Source organism: Martes martes (genome assembly GCF_963455335.1).
Source record: "Martes martes genome assembly, chromosome: 8".
Lineage (NCBI taxonomy): Eukaryota > Metazoa > Chordata > Mammalia > Carnivora > Mustelidae > Martes > Martes martes.
The window spans coordinates 126,775,009-126,794,237 of record NC_137895.1 but is presented as its reverse complement, the minus strand read 5'-3'; the positions used below and the strand labels follow the sequence as shown (position 1 = coordinate 126,794,237).

The 19,229-nt window shown below is 44.8% G+C and overlaps 1 protein-coding gene across 3 annotated transcripts in view; it reads right to left on the bottom strand.

Moving 5' to 3' along the window:
- The window catches only part of KIAA1217, a 288,781-nt gene that overhangs the window by 96,221 nt on the left and 173,331 nt on the right, over positions 1-19,229 (bottom strand). The window lies entirely within an intron of this gene.

The following is a 19,229-nucleotide window of genomic DNA, read 5'->3' as shown; positions in this document are numbered from 1 at the left end:
CACTAGACCTTGTCCTCTTGATGTGTGATCGTGGATGCTCCCTCAAAGAACCAAGCTTCTGTGAGTCCAACTGAGCCACGTGGGGGAGGCCACATGAAGAACAACAAAAGCCCTGACTGAAGGCCCCCACTAAGCATCCATTCTATATACACCACTGGCCAGTCGTGGGGGTGACCCACCTTGGGAGGAGAACCCCCAGCTCCAGGTGACCTGACCCAGCTGCCAACACATGGAACCTAAATGGGAGGCCCTCTTCCAAGCCCCGCCCAAATTACAGAATAAAGCAAGTAACTGTTGATTTAATTCACCATGTTTACATAGTGAATTGTTATTCAAAAATGCGTAACTGAAACAGCGTATCAAAGATCCTGACATTTAATCTGAATCCACTTCTTGTGAGAATCTACCGAGGACAGACTACTATCACTAGAGTAAGCTTTGGCAGGAGACTCAAAAAAAGAACAGGCTATGGGGGCACCTGGGTGGCTCAGTGGGTTAAGCCTCTGCCTTCGGCTCAGGTCATGATCTCAGGGTCCTGGGATCGAGTCCCGCATCGGGCTTTCTGCTCAGCGGAGAGCCTGCTTCCTCCTCTCTCTCTCTCTGCCTGCCTCTCTGCCTACTTGTGATCTCTCTCTGTCAAATAAAATATTAAAAAAAAAAAAAAAAAGAACAGGCTATGACTTCCGGTTACAGTAAGGCAATTTATGTCATAAATTTGTCTCTATCTCCTCCTGAAATTCCATTCAAGTGACAATGAAGATTAAAAAAGCATACATCGGGGCACCTGGGTGGCTCAGTGGGTTAAAGCCTCTGCCTTCGGCTCGGGTCATGGTCCCAGGGTCCTGGGATCGAGCCCCGCATCGGGCTCTCTGCTCGGCGGGGAACCTGCTTCCTCCTCTCTCTCTGCCTGCCTCTCTACCTATTTGTGATCTCTCTCTCTGTGAAATAAATAAATAAAATCTTTAAAAAAAAATAAAAAAGCATAGATCAAAGAATTAAGGGAATCAGAGAGGAAACAGTACCAGACAAGAAAAGGCCGACACCTGAGTCTTCAAGGGGAGAACTCCAGATAAAACATGCAGGGCTAGGGAAGCTCCAGAAGCAAGGCACTAGATCCCTCTGAGGGGAGGAAGGCAGACTGAGTGGAAAGCAGTAGGTCTGACTGAATTTTCTTTTCTTTCTAATGGTGCTGCAAACCTCTGCGAAGCTTGCTTTCTATCCCACTCAGCCAACTGACTCCCCACATCCACAGAAGACCGAAGAGGTAGAACCAAACAGACTGGATTCTGGCTCACCAGGCACAGGGAGGGTGGGTGAGGTGCCTTCTCACAGAATGTTTGCAAAGGGGTGACCTTCAGTCAAGAAACTGGAGGAACCCCTCTAGGAAAGCTGACTGGCCTGTGAGAAAAGATCAATAGATTTTTGAGGGTGATGCTCAAGTTCTGTTTGATCCTCACTATGAACTGGCCCAACCCATACATGAAAGCTTCCAGTCAGTATGACCACGTCTCACTCACACATTTGCAGGCTACCCAGAATTAACAGACGTTTCATACAAGCCACTAACACGAGACACCAAAATAAACAGAAAACAGAAACTCAGAAATGAGGAGAGAGTCCAAGAAAAGGGGAACATTTGGAGAGCAAGAGCAAACTCTCGGAATCATGAGAGCAGGAATTAAAAATTCAGGAAGGAAGACGGATGCCTGGCTGGCTCCGTCGGTAGAACATGTGACTCTTGATCTTGGGGTTGGGTGTAGAGTTTACTTAATTTAAAAAAAATTCAGGGAGGAAAAATTGATGAAATCTTAGAAAGTGGAGCGAAAAGATTAAAGGACAGGAGAGAGTGAAAAATAGTAAGAAAAACAGAAAATTATTTCAGAGCATCCCAAGTATTACTAACGGGAATCTGGGTGAAAGAGATCAGGAAAAACAGAAGACTTACAGAAAGCATTATAAAAAAATTTCCCCCCACACTGAAGAGTCCGAGATCGGAGACTGAAAAAGGTTCTGAAACACACGACATAATCAGGGTGGTCACTGAGACATTCCAGATGGCCGGGGGGAGAACAGAAAGTCCTACAAGGTCCCAGAATGTTGGAGAGAAAAGTCACAAAACAAAGGAGCAACAGTCAGAAAGGCATGAGTTTTCTCACCAGCAACCCAGAAACCAGAAGACAACGGAGAAATAGCTTCGAAAATCCAGAGGGCAGTATTTTTGATCTAGATCTATAACCATCCAGATCTTCCTTCAGGTATTTATGAAAGTCTGCTTCTCAGTGAGGCCTTCCCTCACCACCTGTCAAAATTTCAGCACCCATTCTTCCAAATACTTCATACCCCGCACTCTCGTTTCATTTCTATTCCTCAGCACTTTTCCCATATAACTACAATTCATATTTTAACTCTTACTATCATTTATCATCACTTCCTTCCTCTAGACTGTAAGCTTCACGAGGTCAGGGATTTTTTTTTTTTTAATGTTTTTGCTGTTGTCGTTCACCTCAGTACCCTTAGTACCCGTAGATACTACCCGTTACATAGCAGGTTCTCAATAAATGTTTGTTGAATGAATGAAAGAATGAATGATTTACCAGTCAGTCAAAAGGAGTGCTCACTTGGGGGTCTATCCAAGCTACAAGAGTTTTTGCTGCATGGAACACCTAGTGACCTGTTCCCAATCTGAATACACATTAGAAGTATTTTCTCAAGTGGCTGTTTCCTTGACTGGAGTAGTCCTTTTGCACTGAGCATAAGCAGAGGAAATTTTGATACTCAGCTTCTTCAGGGAACTACTTTTTCAAAATACCCATGCTGTTACACCTTCCATAGAATCCCCACAAATCCTTTCAAGTCTCTCTGATCACAGATCTTGCAATTTTTCACCCCAAACGGGAGAGGCGGTGACTGTCCCACACGATCCGTGATACCATAGCTAAAGGCCAAAACCACTCTTGAGGTCTGGGCCCCGACCATGCCTGGGCGAGGTCCCCTGCCAACGGGCCACTGACGGTCTCACTACAGTCAAACATCACAGCCTCATTTACCCGAAGGGCCTGGTTTTCATTCCTACATCTGCATTCTGTACATGTGTGTGCTTGAAATAGAATTTGTAGGCTCTGAGTGAAAAAAAAAAAAAAAAGGGCCCAAATTACGGTTACCTCAGGGTCTGGCGGGTGCTGCCGCCAGCTGGGTACACAAGTCCAGTTATAGATCGTGAAAATCCGGAGAAGATGGGAAAGATGCCTTTACAAACAGAGGAGAACAGTCTTTTTGTACTCGACTCAGTCTGCTTTCTCAATTCAGGAGAGGTATTTAGAAATGCTTGAACTCAAAAGGAAATCTCTTAATGTATGACGGCGGTTTACTGGCACCGTGATCAGATTCAGTACGCTCTGGCATCCTTGCCTAGCTCGGAGGGTGGCGGCTTCCTCCAGAATACAGGGGAAGTATGAAGGCCTTTGGATCAGAAACTCCCTTTTTATGAAGAAGGGAAGAGGACAGGGAAATGCCTTTATAGGATGTCTGCTATGCGTCAGAAACGGTATGCACAGGGTTCACTTAATCAGCATAGCATCCCTTCTCGGGTCAGTATTATGGCCCCATTTCACAGAGAGGGAAAACAAAGCTCAGACGGTCCAAGTAACTGGCCTAAAGTAAAAGCTAGTAAATGGCTAACTCGCTCATATAGCCCATTCCGTCCCTCCACAGACCTGAGGGTGTCTTCCTTGAAGCCTGTGGCCTCTGAAATCCCACCCTGAGTCACACCCATCTCCTTCGACCTCCCTTTCTGGACGCTGTTAGCTGTCCTCACACTTTTTGCCTGACCCTCTTCTTGAAGACGCTGAAGCGTGACAGGGGGGTCAGGTCAGAGAAAAGATTCCTGTCTTTAAGTCAGCTTCAATGTGGACACATGGTTAGAAACAATCCACATGCCGAGGGGAGCAGAGTGGGGGGTGGGGAGGAGGCACAGAGCCCTGGAAGCAAGAGAGCATTGATATGAACCTCGGGACACCTGGAGCCCCTCTGAGGAGCCAGAATATTCAGGAATTCTTCCACCTCGATGGCCCTGCAGAGACAATGTGGATTTTTCACCAAGAACTCTCAGTCATATTTTACCAAAAAAAGTACACTTGGCAGGTCACGTTTGTGCGACACATCCTCAGAATCAGTTCCGGAACGGGGGACATCCTCGCAATGACCTTGACTGGTACGCAAGGATTTTCACATGGTCACCTGGCTTGGACGGAATGTCTGTGTGTCCGTCCCACCCCCCCACCCCGCATTCTTCCTTTAAAATCTTAATCCCCCGTTGGTTTTGGGAGTGGGGCCTCTGGGAGCTAATTCAGTCACGAGAACAGAGCACCCTGATGGGATCAGTGCCCTGCTGAGAAGTGAGTTTGTTTTCTCTCTCTGCTCTCGCTCTCTGGGGATACAAAGTGGAGACTGTCACCCGCAGACCATGAAGGAGGCCCTCTCCAGACACCAGATTTGCTGGTGCCTCGGTCTTGACCTTCCCAGCCTTTGGAACGGTGGTAAACAAATGGTTTTAAGATACTCAGTCTAGGGTGGGGCACCTGGGTGGCTCAGTCAGTTAAGTGTCCGACTCTTGATTTTGGGCTCAGGTCACCGTCTCAGGTTCCTGAGATTTAGCCCCGGGTTGGGCTCCTCAGGATCAGTGGGGAGTTGGCTTCTCTCTCCCTCCGCCCCTCCCCGCACCCACATGCCCTCGGGCATGAGAGCTCTCACTCGCTCTTTCAAAAATAAGTAAATAAATAAATCTTAAAAAAAAAAAAAAAAGATAGCCTGTGGTAATTTGTTATAGCAGCCTGGATGGACTAATACAGACCTATCTCCTATTCCTGCCTTATGATCCCAAACCATGCCACATTCCCATGGCACTAGAGTTCCAGAAATCCTGTTGTCCTGTGAACTTGGCAGGCACATTTCCGCTGCACACCGTGTCATCACCTTCGGTGATCTCCCCGCCAGTTTCCTTGGCATGCACAGGACCTCCTCTGGGTGATTTTCCCCTACCGCTCCTCTATCACTTTGCCACTAAGAATTGAGGAATGAATTTTTCTTCCGTAAGGGCTCCCATTGTGTTTTACTGAAACTGTAAGCATAGTTTTTAATTCCACAGTATGATTAGCTGTATTCATTAGGTGGGAGTATAGTAGAATGTTAGGCACAAAGTAGATGCTCACATATCTTTTAGCTGAAAAGAATTCAATTCTCCCTGTAATGTAGCCAAGTTAACATGTATGCTTGCCTTCTGTCATGCCTTCTACAACATCCCCTAAATGGCATTTTCCACAGGCAGATGATGGTGACAATTCCAAATGACCTAAATTTCTCAGTTTCCCCAAATCCGATTTATGATTATACAGATCAATATTTACATTACAACTACAGCAAATGGCTAACACCTTAAAAATATTAAGAGCTCTTATAGTACCTTCTGGTAGGAAACTCACTCTTCAACTTAATAAGAAAAACATAAATATTAAAATATTAAGATAGCTTTTTATGCTTATAAAACTGGCAGAGGTTTTTACAATACAATAAACAATGTTGACAAGGGTTGGGAAAATGAATTGTCTCACATACCATAGTTGGGAAGATCAAATGACACCACTTCTCTAAAGGGTTCATTATTAATATATGTCAAAAGCGCCCAAATTCATACATATATGGTTTGAACCAGTAATTCCATTTCTACATATTTGTGCACAAAGATACAGTAATGGGGATGCTCGATAAGGCATCATCTATAAGAACAGTATAGGGAAATCCCAATAGTAGGGTATTCGTGTAATAAATCAATTCACTTAAGAAATCTATTCATTGAACACGAAATTGTTATTAAAAGGAATTCCAGGGGCGCCTGGGTGGCTCAGTGGGTTAAGCCTCTGCCTTCAGCTCAGGTCATGATCTCAGGGTCCTGGGATCGAGCCCCGCATTGGGCTCTCTGCTCAGCGAGGAGACTGCTTCCCCTTCTCTCTCTGCCTACTTGTGATCTCTCTCTCTCTCTCTCTCAAATAAATAAATAAAACCTTAAAAAAAAAAAGGAATTCTAGAAGAATATGAGAAAACCTTTATATTTTGCTAAATGTTAAAATGTACTACAAAACAGAACGGAACTCGATTTGCAAAAGTCCATGAATCCCCTTGATGGCAGCGACGGATCCAGGTTTTGTATGGTCTGAAGCTTATAGAGTTTTGAGGCCCCTCTTTAAGAACAACAGTACAGGGGTGCTTGGGTGGCTCACTGGGTTAAGCCTCTGCCTTCGGCTCAGGTCATGATCTCAGGGTTCTGGGATCCAGCCCCGCATCGGGCTCTCTGCTCAGCAAGAAGCCTGCTTTCCCCTCTCTCTCTGCCTGCTTCTCTGCCTACTTGTGATCTCTGTCTGTCAAATAAATAAAATCTTTAAAAAAAACAAAAAACAAAAAAACTCCACAACAGTACAAGTTAGAAACCTAAAACTCAGTTTGAGAGTTAACTGTTCACTTATAGGGGCCGAACCTTGGTTCCATCAGGCTCATGGTAAGTCTACCTATTTGACGGCCACACACCGAAATGACAAGACTGATTATTTCTGGGTGGTAAACTCATGGCTGATAATGCTCACTACGATTTTCTGTATCTTCTGTTCTATACTTTCTAAAATAAGTATTCTTTGATTTGATCATTTGGAAAGATAACCCCATGGATCTAAAGGGACTGGCCAATTAGGGATTCTACTCAGTAAACTGACTAATTTTTTTTAGGCCAAAAGAGATGGGCCACGGGAGGCTGCTCCTATAGAAGTAGAATGCAAATTGGCTTCTGAAATGGGAAAGACATTGGTATTGAATATAAACAAATGATTCCAGGATGGGTAGCATACTCGAGTACCCTTAAAAGGCTGAATTCAAGAGTCTTTGGTTTTAAGACAAAATGAATTGAGGGGGACCTACTGGGGCACCTTTGTTCATTCACTACATAAGCCTCTATGGTGTGCCAGGTCCTGTACCAGGAATGGGAGGCACAACGGTAACCCTCTGGTTACCCTTTGTGTTCTAACCAGCCCACCAGCGGTTCCATAAACGACACTGTTCTTTAGAAGTTAGCAATTCACACCTCACAGCCGCTGACATTCTGTTTTAGACACAGCAGCGATTTCCAGACCAGTCTGCATGTGTCCCTTGAACAGCTCGAGCTCGTCCTCAGAGGTCAGTAACGTTTTCCGTCTCGGAGAAGACCCATGCTGCTAGGTCCCTTCCTACGGAGTCGCTTTTCAAGGAGGTGACAAAGCAGGATGGAGACAGTTGCCTTGTGAGGACGAACAAGATAATAGAAAATTTATTCTCTAGAGTAAGTCTGGATGCTCTTTAGTTTTGGAATAAGTTGACTACTCTCTGATTTCAGTCTCTTTGTTTTGAGTAAACACCAAGTCTTTGCGTCGCGTTCTGAAAATGATTGTATTGATCAAATCTTTCATTCCATCCAAACACCTGATATTTAAAGGAAATGTGAGACTTTGTTGAGTCTTTAGCTAATTTATCTTCTAATAGTTATACCTGAGGAACTATGGAGACCCTCTCAGAGTCCCTAATGGAGAATCCTGGCGAAAGGCTGAAAATTTCCAAGCAAATAAATAGCAGATTTATGCCAAATTCTGGTTTAGAATGTGCTCCAAAGACTCGTAATTGTGGGTCCACATGTTTTAGCATCATGGAAGAACATGTTAGAGCAATATGTTTGTTGCAAGTTGAATACGATAGAGTCTTGCCCCCTCAACAGCCTGACAGACAGCCATCACTGGACAGAGTTCTGCTCGGAGGCACTCATTCTCCATACAAAGTCTAAGTAATGGCACCATGAGTGCTTAACCCCTCCACTTTGTTTCGTTCCAGATAAACTGATACAGCTGGGACTCAAATGATAATATCACTGAAGTGAGCATCCCAAGGCATTTCTCTAAAAATAAAATGCCTTGAAGCATCTGTTGATGACTTCTGAAATCAAACTGTGTTCAAGTCATAAATGTGTCTGATGCTGATTCCTAGTACTGGGGCCATATTGATTCCCAGGGGATCTTGCTGTCTTTTTCCACGGATAGTTAGACACGCGTCTATGAAGAAGCTATAATGCAAAGTCACGAAAGAACTTGCAGCAATGTCAGCAGAGTCAATCATTTAATCTTAAAGGTTACTCAGCAATTAAGGTAGAAAGGGTAGGAAGATGCTGTGAGAAACACTGTAATTATGAGTACTGTACCACTGTAACTGAATTCTCTCTTAAACTTAAGGTGAGCTGTCAGTTAAATTAAACACCCCGATGTTCATTCATTTTATAAGCTAGTATTAGTCTGAATAATAGGAAAGTAGTAAGAGGAAAAACTTCAAGTTTAAATGCAAACTCCTAAATAAAATATTAGCAAAACCAGCCTAGCGATGTATGAAAAAAATCCATCACAACTACGAAGAATTTAGAGTCTAGAGTCTAGTCCTAATACAGTCTGCAATAAGAAGTGAGCAAAGGGGCTCCTGGGTGGATCAGCCAGTTAAGCACCCGACTCTTGATTTCAGCTCAGGTCATGATCTCAGGGTTGTGAGATCGAGCCCTGAGTCAGGCCCTGTGCTGAGCGTGGAGCCTGTTTAAGACTCTCCCCCTCCACCATTTGCATTCTCTATCGCTTTAAAAAAAAGAAATAGAAAGAAGTAAAGAGAAGCTATACAGGATAATCTTGATAGTGTCAGAAAAATGTTAAGAAAAATCCAAAACACATTCATAATTTAAAAAAATTAAGAATTAAAGAGAAATGTCTTAACTTCTTAACTTTCTTAATGCTTAATGATGAAATATCAGAAGCATTCAGTTTAAAGTTAGATTTTGGGAGGGTGCCTTGCTGGCTCAGTGGGTAGAGCATGTGACTCTTGATCTCAGGGTTTTAAGTTTGAGCCCCATGTTGGGTGTAGAGATTTCTTAAAAATAAAATCTTTAAACTCAGATTTTTTGCTATTGGTGCATCTGAGGTCAGTCTGATGAGCACTGTTAATACAAGAAAAAGAAAGAAAAGGCATGTGGATTAGAAGGGATAATCAAAACTGTGATCATTTTCAGGTGATCTAATGGAGAAGCCATGGAAACCTGCAGACACTATTAGAACCAATAAGGATTCAGTATGACTGAATGATGTAAGATCAATATATCGAATCAACAGCAACCCCGAATTAGAAAATGCAGTTTAATAAAAATATAGAGCAACAATGTGGCAATTTTGAACAACAACAGTAAAAGGGAATACTGGCGGGGTGCCTGGGTGGCTCAGTGGGTTAAGCCTCTGCCTTTGGCTCAGGTCATGATCTCAGGGTCCTGGGATCGAGCCCCACATCGAGTTCTCTGCTCAGCGGGGAGCCTACTTCCCCACCCTCCCTGCCTGCCTCTCTGCCTACTTGTGATCTTTCTCTCTCTCTCTCTGTCAAATAAATAAATCTTTTAAAAAAAAGGGAATACTCACTCTATCAACACTGTTAACACTGTGGCTTGGGCACAGGGATAGAACGAACAGAACTACAGAACAGAAGAGTCTAGCCAAAGACCCAGATTTTATGAAAGCTTGATATATGACAGAGGGCTGGTACAAATCCGTGGAGAAGTTGCTGTTTATTTTTATTTATTTTTTTAAGATTTTATTTATTTATTTGACGGAGAGAGAGAGAGAGAGCAAGAGCACAAGCAGGGGGAGCATCAGAGGGAGAGGGAGAAGCGGGCTCCCTGCTGAGCAGAGAGCCCAATGCAGGACTCTCTTCTAGGACTCCGGGATCATGACCCGAAACAAAGGCAACCACTTAACTGACTGAGTCACTCAGGAGCCCCGAAATTACTGTTTAATAAATAGTATCAGGAAGACTGGTTCTCCAAATGGAAAAAGTAAAAACAAAACAAAACAAAAACCATAAAAAACAAAAACTGTAAGGGCCTACTTAGCCAGAGCGATTCTGTCTGGTTAAACAACGGCCTTGTTGTTTATACAGTAAAATTTAAACTGTTCCTGCGTCCCCCTTCCCCCAGGGGATTTACTTAAAACAAGTCCCGGAAACTAGTCCCAGGTAACAAAGCCCAAATACAAGGGTGGGTCAGGCCAGGTGAAGGTATCCCATTAGTGGGGGCGCATACTGTCTCCCTAGCTACCAAGGAGTATGGGCCCTGCCCTTTGGGAGCCTTCTGGGCACCAATTCTGACCAAGGTGATAGGCTAGTTCAAATACCTACTATAGGGTAAATTGTAATTCAATTGGTCACTTATGTGTGACCTAGCAGCTTTCTCTGTGTTACAATCTCATTGGCCACCTGTGCGTGGCCAGTCCCAACCACATGGCCTTTGCCCTTAAAAGCTAGTCTGTAAGGCAGAGAGGTCGCCTCTTTGCAAGAGACGGCCCTGGATGGTCAGTTTGATTCTCGAGGTTTGGCGCGAAATAAGGCTTTGCTTGACCTTCGCTTTGTATCAGTCTCGCTCCTTTGACCATGGACCCAACAAAACAAAAACCTTTCCTTACACCACAAGTAAAATAAATTCCCAATGGACTAAAGACCTGTATGTGAGAAGTTAAAACTACGAGATCAGAAAAAACAAAACAAAACAAAACAAAACACGGTGCTATCTCCCAGCACATCAGTAAAGGGACTCTTTACAAGAAATAAAAACCAAAAGCCAGAGAGAAAAAATACTGCTTAATGACACTACATTAAAACGAGTATTTTTACTATAAAAGGCATTATCAACAAAATAAAGGCAAGCCGCAGTCTGGGAGAAGTCACTTACAACTCACACGCTCTACCCAGGATCACTATTCAGAATAATTAAAGAACCCTATAAATCAATAAGAAAATAGAAAATGAAATGGGCAGTAACAGATATCCAAAATCGGACACAGAAAGTCAACTCACAGAGGAAGAAGCACCAGCAGTCGATAATCATAAAAGTCCCCTCTCCAGCCTCCCTATTCATTATGGAAGTAAAAATGGAAACAATGACATACCCAACCCGGAAGCAAAAGTCAGTAAACCCAATAACCCCAAGTATTGGCAAGGTCACTGTTACTCAGTGCTGGTGGGACACCTGGTAAAGCCGAAGATGTGCACCCTGTGCCCCGGCTATTTCTTTAAATTATCCATCCCAGAGAGCAATCTCACACGCAAGCCCTTGTTCCAGAATGCTCGCTGCGACCCCAGTTCCCATCAATTTGTTCTCAGTGGTTTATTCCTGTAATGGAACAGTAAACAGCACTCACAGTGAATGAACCAGAACCACATGTATCCACAGGGATCAATCTCAGATACCTCATTTGAGGAGATATAGAAAGTTACAGAGGATACATGCAGTATGTTCCCATTTATGTGAAGTTTTGTAACACAGAAAAATAACATATACTACTTATGAAGATATGGGTAGAAGCACCAAAACTCTCAGGACCGTCACATCCCCCAACTTCAGCAACTTTAGCTCTGGGAAAGAAGGAGGGGGGATGAGAGGAGATGAAATGTTACATTTTACTTTTTTAAAAATTCCAGAGGGTGGAAGCAGTTACAGAAAGATAGTTTTCCTTTTGGGGGCACCTGGCTGGCTCAGAGACGCATGGGACTCTAGATCTCGCAGTCAAGAGTTTGAGCCCCACATTGGGTATAGAGATTACTAAAAACAAACAAAAAGAAACTTAAAAAAAAAGATAGTTTTCCTTTTAAAATTGGACGGATGCTGGGGCACTCGGGTGGTATAATGGGTTAAGTGTCAGACTCTTGGTTTTGGCTTAGCTCATGATCTCAGGGTTACAAGACGAGTGCAGAGCCTGCTTGAGATTCTCTCTCTCCCTCTCCTTCTGCCTCTCCTGTATGTGCTCGTTCTCAAAACAATACATGAATAAGTCTTTTTTTAAAAAAAAATGACAGAAACCTAGAGCACTTGCCATGTGTCAGACCCTGACCTTTGCAAATAGTAACTCCTTTAATCTTCTCTATGAGGCTGCTACTGTAACTACTCCCATTTCACAGATGAGGAACACTGAGGCAAGAGAAGTAACTTGTGTGACTCCGTTAATGACTGTAACCACTGTACCATGCGGTCTCTCGGATGTTTCTATTTAATTTTGGTAATGTCTATTAAGTTTTCTGTCTTTTTCCTTTCAAAAGAACCTAAAATATATATTTGTATACATATGTGTGTGTGTGTGTGTGTGTATATACATACATATATATATATATATATATATATATATTTAAAAGAATGCCAAATAATGCTGTCTAAATAGTGTCCTTTCCACAAGACAGTGGCAAGTGTCTTTTCCAGGAGCTTACACATGGATGTAGTTATGGGAATTCGGGAAGTTTTCCCTGACTTGTGATAAAATAATGGGTATAGAAATTCTATAGTACAAAGCAAAGGATAAAGGCCACAAAAGGAAGAAGGAGATTTTCTTAAAGGCAAGAACAAAGGATAAGATAGTAATCATGGTCTCAGAAAAAAATTAACTGACCTTTCAGGGATATGAAAAATGCAACTTTTAGAGTTTCCAATGCATGTTTTCAAAGGATCAGAAAGACTCTAGCTATAATTCAGAAAAAAGCCTAGACCCACCCCACTAGGAGATTTATACATCCTGCATTTTCTTCAATCATAGGCACAGAGATCACGGACATTAGTAAGAAACCATCTGAGTTAATCTGAAATTTACTTTCTCCGCTAAATTATTACCAATTTACATAATAACTAATAATTATTATGGATGAATAAATATATCTTTAGAAAAGTTTTCCATACGAAATTTTAGTTTTTATGTTATCGACAGGTAGATTTAAAAAAACCCACCAAAATATAGTGTTAATTTCATTCTTCAGAACTTCTTTTACTTTCTACTATTCTGCGAATATTACTTTGCTTGGAAAGGTACCAGCTGTTTGGTCCTCAAGCTGGGGGAGAAAGACTTTGCAAGATATTGATAAGTTAAGCCTCTTTTCTATCCTCGTAGGCAATCTTCAGGATAACCAGGAATTTCCAGAGGAAACTTTTCCAGGTAAATGGGGGCACTGGTGCTTCTTTATACTTTGATATGCTAATGGCAATAAAATAAAAACCATCCTATGATGACAAATGTCATTAACAAATGCCAGTAGACTCAATCTCTCGGATCCCGTTCCATAGGATAGACTCCCTCCTTTTTGAAACTCATGTTTAAGAAGTAGGAAATGGGGGATGCTTGGGCCCCAAAGAGCCTTGCCTTCTGGTGCCAACTCCTCCCATGTCTTTTCCTTTGCAGGATCCCTCTGTCCAGCCGCACCCTTGGTTTCCTGCCAAAGTCCAGGCTTCCGCAGGGGCTCCCATCCCCAGTCATGCTAGTCCCTGCCGGTCTGTGATTCTCAAGAACTCATCCCCTCTCTATCGGCTCAGGGAAATATTTGGGGTGGGGGGGAATGACCCTCAGATAATCAATACATGATGGGGTCTTTGCCACCCTGAGGTCTTGGGGTGCATCCACTCATGTCATCGGGCACAAAAGAGGGACCTGCCTCAGTCAGAGGGTGACCTTCTGGCTCCAGGCAGCCATTGAGAGCTCTTCAGGAGCGCTGGATTTTCCTCCTTGCCCTTGGGCTCCCAGGGTCCGCGGAAAAGGCAGAGCAGGGCGTGTGGCCAATTAGGAGGGCGAGGCACGCACTGGGCAGAGCAGCTGTTCCTTTTCTGGGCAGCTTTCTCTCAGCTTCTTCTTAGGTGTCTGAGGGGGAGGCTCAGAATTCTTTTCCAGAAAGTGGTGAGAAAGAGCGTGTGGGCAGTTTGGGGGAATTCATATCTCACTGGCCTTCATTTGGAGCTCTTAAAAAAAAACACAGAGAATTGCTGTTTCTCCGTTGTGACCCCAAACCATAAGGCAACCCACCCAATGCCAACTCTTATGGGAATGATTAACCTCCTTCCTGTTTGGGATCAGATTCCATGGAAATGCGGGGCTTCTCCCAGCTCCAAAACAGGTGTATGCCCCCCCAAGGACGGAGGGGTGATGGAGGGGTTAGGGAGGGGTGACGGCGGCAGGGCTGTGTGCAGGGCCCATGGACGGCACTCATCCACGCGGGCTGGGTCATGGCTCACGTTCGCGTTGTGGAAACGAGGACGAGGCAGGGGGAGCTCTAGGGGCAGGGGCCGGCGAGGGCCTTCTCCATCCCGTGATCCAGCAGAGAACTCTTGTGAGCATTTCTGAGAATGCGAAAAATCAAATCTCGCTTTCTCTGTGGTCACAAAGGTCTATTTATCAAAGTATGAGGATAGCACATATTTTATCTAACCGTTCGCCAGCTTGATTTATAGTTTTAAAAATATTTAGACAGATGGTCTATGAGCCCCTCTGCTCCTGCCCTAGGCGGGCTGGAGGGTGACCCAGAAAAGAGGAGACGCGTTTCCCCAACATTGGCTTCGAAGCAAGGGATGGGCCCGTCCTCGCCTTCTGGCATTCAAGCCGGCAGGCCATCCACTGCATCAACAGGGGATTCTGTATTTATTTTTTGAGTCGTCCTCATGGAAGCAGGTACCCGCGTGCCCTCTACTTCTCCAGGGATTCGGTTACTTTATTTTCAGTTTGACGTTGGTCGGAAAGGCGGAGTCACGCTGAGCTGCTTTCAGTAGCTGCACGTTTTCTACATCGTCGAACTGCTTTGGGTACTATTTCAGCTCCCCTGTTTCCTTTTACTATCACCTGCTAGACATTTCTGTTATCTTTTCGCTACCTGAGTCCTCTGGGCTTTTAACAGACTTTCCCGGGGTGGCTTTCAGGCCACAACCGTCCTGTGGACACTCCCAGACAGACCCAGCCGGGCTCCAGCCCCCAAGTGAGCAGTGACGGAGCCCAAGGCAGAGGGATTCTGTTCCGAGGCTGGTCCCTGGCTTCCTGCCCGCTCCTCCTCCCCGCGTCTTGCCTGCTGCTCCAGCATCACTCCTCCTGTGTCCTCGGGTCCATGCCAGAGGGTGTGGATCTTCTGGAAGCCTCTGTCCTTGCCCCTCTACACACCCTGCCTCCAAGGGGAGATCTGGAATGTCCTCTCAGCTCCGGCCAAAAGCATAAAGGGGTCCCCAAGAGAGCCACTGCTTAGGGGACTCCAGGGAGACGGCCGTGTGAAGGCCCCCCACAAAGCCTCCAAGGCCGGCATGAGTGCTCAGGATCACTGTTGTGCATACGGGGTCCCTGAGTGGGAGAGAAACGGGACGGCCTGTTGGTCAGCTGTTCTGATCCAGGGCCTACGGCGGTACGTTGGGGGGGGGGGTGTCGTCGGGAAGGGGGCTTTCCAAACGTTTTGTCAGGCTTATGTCCTTTTGCCCAGGCTACCCCTTGATGCCATTTCCTGCTTTAAGAGCAAGTGGGAAAGGATGCAGCTGCTGCTGGGGGAACTCTAGGTGCACAGGGACAAGAAGTGGCCATGCTCTCCTTGCCCCCTCCCCCGGGCCCCCTGACACTGCCCGGTCCCCAGCACACAGGGACTCCAAGGAAGGGACTGGCGCTGGGTGCTAAGGGCCAAGAAGTCCATCTCCAGGACCGCGCTCTGAAAATTGAGCTTTCTAACTGCCCTCAGATCAGATCCCCAAAGACTTTTTATTGTACCTTTACCTTCTATTTCCCTCTGGTACTTTCTGAAGTGGCATGGAGGAGACATCACACACGGCTACTTCCTTCTCCTACTCCTACTTTCCCTTTGAAGTTGCAGTGCTGCCTTTTGAGAGCAGCTTCTGTTCTCAACCACAAGATCACAATAAAGAACAAGTGTCGGAGGGTGGCGAAAGCAGCCCTGGGAGCGGTGGGTGGGGACCGGCCGCGGTGACAAAGCATCCGTGCTCAGATCCCTGTCCCCGGGACCCCGGGGTCACTGCCGGTAAAAGATCATCCCCGCATCCAGATTCACCATCAACAGCCCTTCTCCCTCTCTCCCCACTTTCACAGGTAAGAGTCCTCGCTAAGTGCCTCAAGATCAAAATGGCAGGTGTTGACATTCCTACTAAAGGCATCGGGAGAGAAGCCACGAGCCCTATAGCACCTGGACCCACTCGATTAGCTAAGGAAGAAATCAAGCCAAGTCGCTATCTGGGGCTGCCCTCCTCGTAACACGCATTAAACCCATGGAACCACCTACCACTCGCTAGAAGAAACCCGGAGAAACGACACCCAGCCCAAATCACTACCACTTACAGGCACCCGTACGTTCTCTTGGCTTAATTTTCCATAATGGCAATTCCACGGATATATAAACATTATGCTTTAAAACGAGCGGAACAAAAAGGGGAATAAGGGACTCTGTCGCTTTGCCACAGCATGACGATTCAACCTACATAGCGTGCTTCTCTGAGTTAAGACAACTAGAAGCAAAGGAGATTGATCCTTAAGGGAAAGCTTTAGGAATCAAAAATGTTCGGGAAGCTTGGGGCCGTTTGAGATTTATAGAGCAGGGGCAGGGGGCTCACTTCAGTCGAAGCAGTACCATAAACGACAGATTCCTTTCACTCAAGGAACATTTATGGGGTACCTGCCACACAGTGTTTTGAAGGTTGGGGATCTAACCAGAGGTCTTAGCTTCTACTGCTAGATTAATATGTTACATGTTAATATGTTATAAGCAGCTTCTACTGATGTAGGAGAGACAATAAGCTCACAGGCAGGAAAGGGTTGAGTGTGCCAAGGAACAGGGAACAAGACAAAAGAGGGTGTGAGGGACAGAGAGTTTTGCAGTGTGTGTGGGCGGACTGCTATTTTATTCACAGGAGTTGGATGACCCGCTGGTAAGATATTTGAAAGAAATGTGGGAGCCGGTCTTGCAGATATCTGGACAAAGAACAATCCTGGCAGAGGGAACAGTAGTTTTCTCGAGGCAGGAGCGTACCTGGTGTGTTCCAGGAACAGCAATGGGCTGGTATGTTTGCAGGAAAATGAACGAGATGGGGAACAGGATGAGGGGAGATTAGAAAGGAAGCAAGCGGTCGGGCCGTGTGGACGCTTGCACACTCTGTGAGGTGGGGGAGGCCAACAGAGGGCTCTAGGCAAATGAGATTTACCTACCAGCATGGCTGGATTGAGAACTGAGTACCAGGGACAAGAACTAACATCAGGAAACCACAGGAATTTAAGGCAGTAAGCCAGGAGAGAGATAGTGGTGGTTTGGACTTGGGCAGAGTACTAGAGATGGAGAGAAATGATCAGATAGCTGGATATATTTTGAAAGTAGAGTGAATAGGATTTCCTCACAGATTAGGTATGAAATGGTATCAAAAGAGGAGTCAAGGTGAACAGCAAGGTTTTGGCGTGAGCGACTAGCAGGAGGGGGATGCAATTTACCGAAGGATTAGGTTTTGTTGGGGGGAAAACTGGAAGTTCATTTTGGACCTGTTATGTGGAAGATGTCAAACAGATGATGTAACATATTAATCTAGACTTCAGGGGAGAGGTTTGAGCCAGAGGGGTCATTAACATTGTTGTGGACTGAATATTTGAGTCCCTCCCAAATTCGTATGTGGACATTCCAACCCCCAATGTGGTAGTATTTGGAGGTGGGCACTCTGGAAGGTGATATGGTTTATATGAGGGCATGAGGCTGGGGCTCTCATAGAGGGGTTAGACCTTATAAGAAGAGACACCAGAAAGTTTGCTCGCTCTTTCTTTCCCCTCTCTCTCTCTTTTCTTTTTCTTTTCTTTTCTTTTTCTGCAGGCACTAAAGAAAGGCCATGTGAGGACATACAGGGAGGGTGGTCATTTGCCAGCCAGGAAGAGAGACCGTACCAGTACCTAACCATGCTGGCAGCTTGAGCTTGGATAAGCTTGTCCAAGCTTGATCTTGGACAAGCTTCCAAGCTTCCAGAACTGTGAGGAAATAAATTTCCATTGTTTAAGCCACCGAGTCTACAGTACCCTATTACGGCAGCCCAAGCTGACTAAGTCAATCATACAGGGGACATCTGACACTGCGGGGCTAGGTCAGATCACTAGTATAATTGAGGACAGATGAAGTCTGGGGACTGAGGGCAATGCTTACAGGTGAGAAAATGAGATGGAACCAACACAGAAGACTTAAGAGGGAAAGTCAGTGAGGTAGGAGACTGCCAAGTGAGAAGTGTCCAGGAAACCAAGAAAACCACATGTCTTAAGGACAGAAAGTGGTCTAGCATGTCAGGCGCTGACAAATCAAGTAAAAGGAAGGCTTATTCACACGTGGGGGTGCCTGGTGACCTTGACCAGAGCTGTCCATGGAGTGGTGGGACTGAAGGTCAGTATGGGTGGCTTGAAGAGAAACTTCAGGAGAGGGACTGGAGATACTGCTTAAGAGACAACACTTTCTGGTCATTTTGTCCTAATAGAACAGTAGCCGGATGGGGATTTTGTCAAACATGAGGAGCTTAAGCTAAAGCATTGGGTAATCCAGTCTCAAAATAGTTCCAAATGATCGCCGAGGACTGACAAGCAAGTCAGATGAGACACAGCTCAAATGCCATCAGTAATTATAGAAATATTTTTAGAAGGTTCAGATTTCTTTGACCAAGTGTTTTTGCGGTATTCTTGCAATGTGAGTGGAAAATTATAACAAACGAAAAATTGCACAGGGTCTTTTAGAATTCTGCAGACGCAAATAAATTTTGGTCATAGTGATGTCTAACATCCAGCTCGAGCTTGTTCCTTTACAGACATTAGCAACCCACCCACTACAATGACTCCTCTGGCTTTACAAGACATACTCTGTGCATGAGTTAGATGGTCCTGCCATGGTCTCTGCTATGCTTGGCCAGAAGCAAAAGCATCAGTTTCCATTAGCAACTTCCTACTGATAGTATCTAGCCTCCAAATTCCAGAGAAACATTAAAATGTTTCAATGTTTGCAGATAGACTCAAAGAAACATACTAGTGTCTATTGAGATGTGAGACATGTTGCAAATGAAAAAAAAAAATCACACTGGAGTTTAAATTTTCCATTGTTTTGTTTCTCTCTGCCAGAATAAGCTTGCCTAAGATTAGTGATGCTTGCAAATATAATGGAAAAAGGTGGTCCTGATTTAAGAAAATCATATATGTGTATGTATAAATATATATGTATGTATATACATACATCCACACACATACATATGCACGCACACACACACAATTTCTCATAATGGATAAACCAGGGAGTAATTATTAGTATTATGAAAGAATTCACCAAGCATACTCTTTAAGCAGCAGTTAGTATTCAAT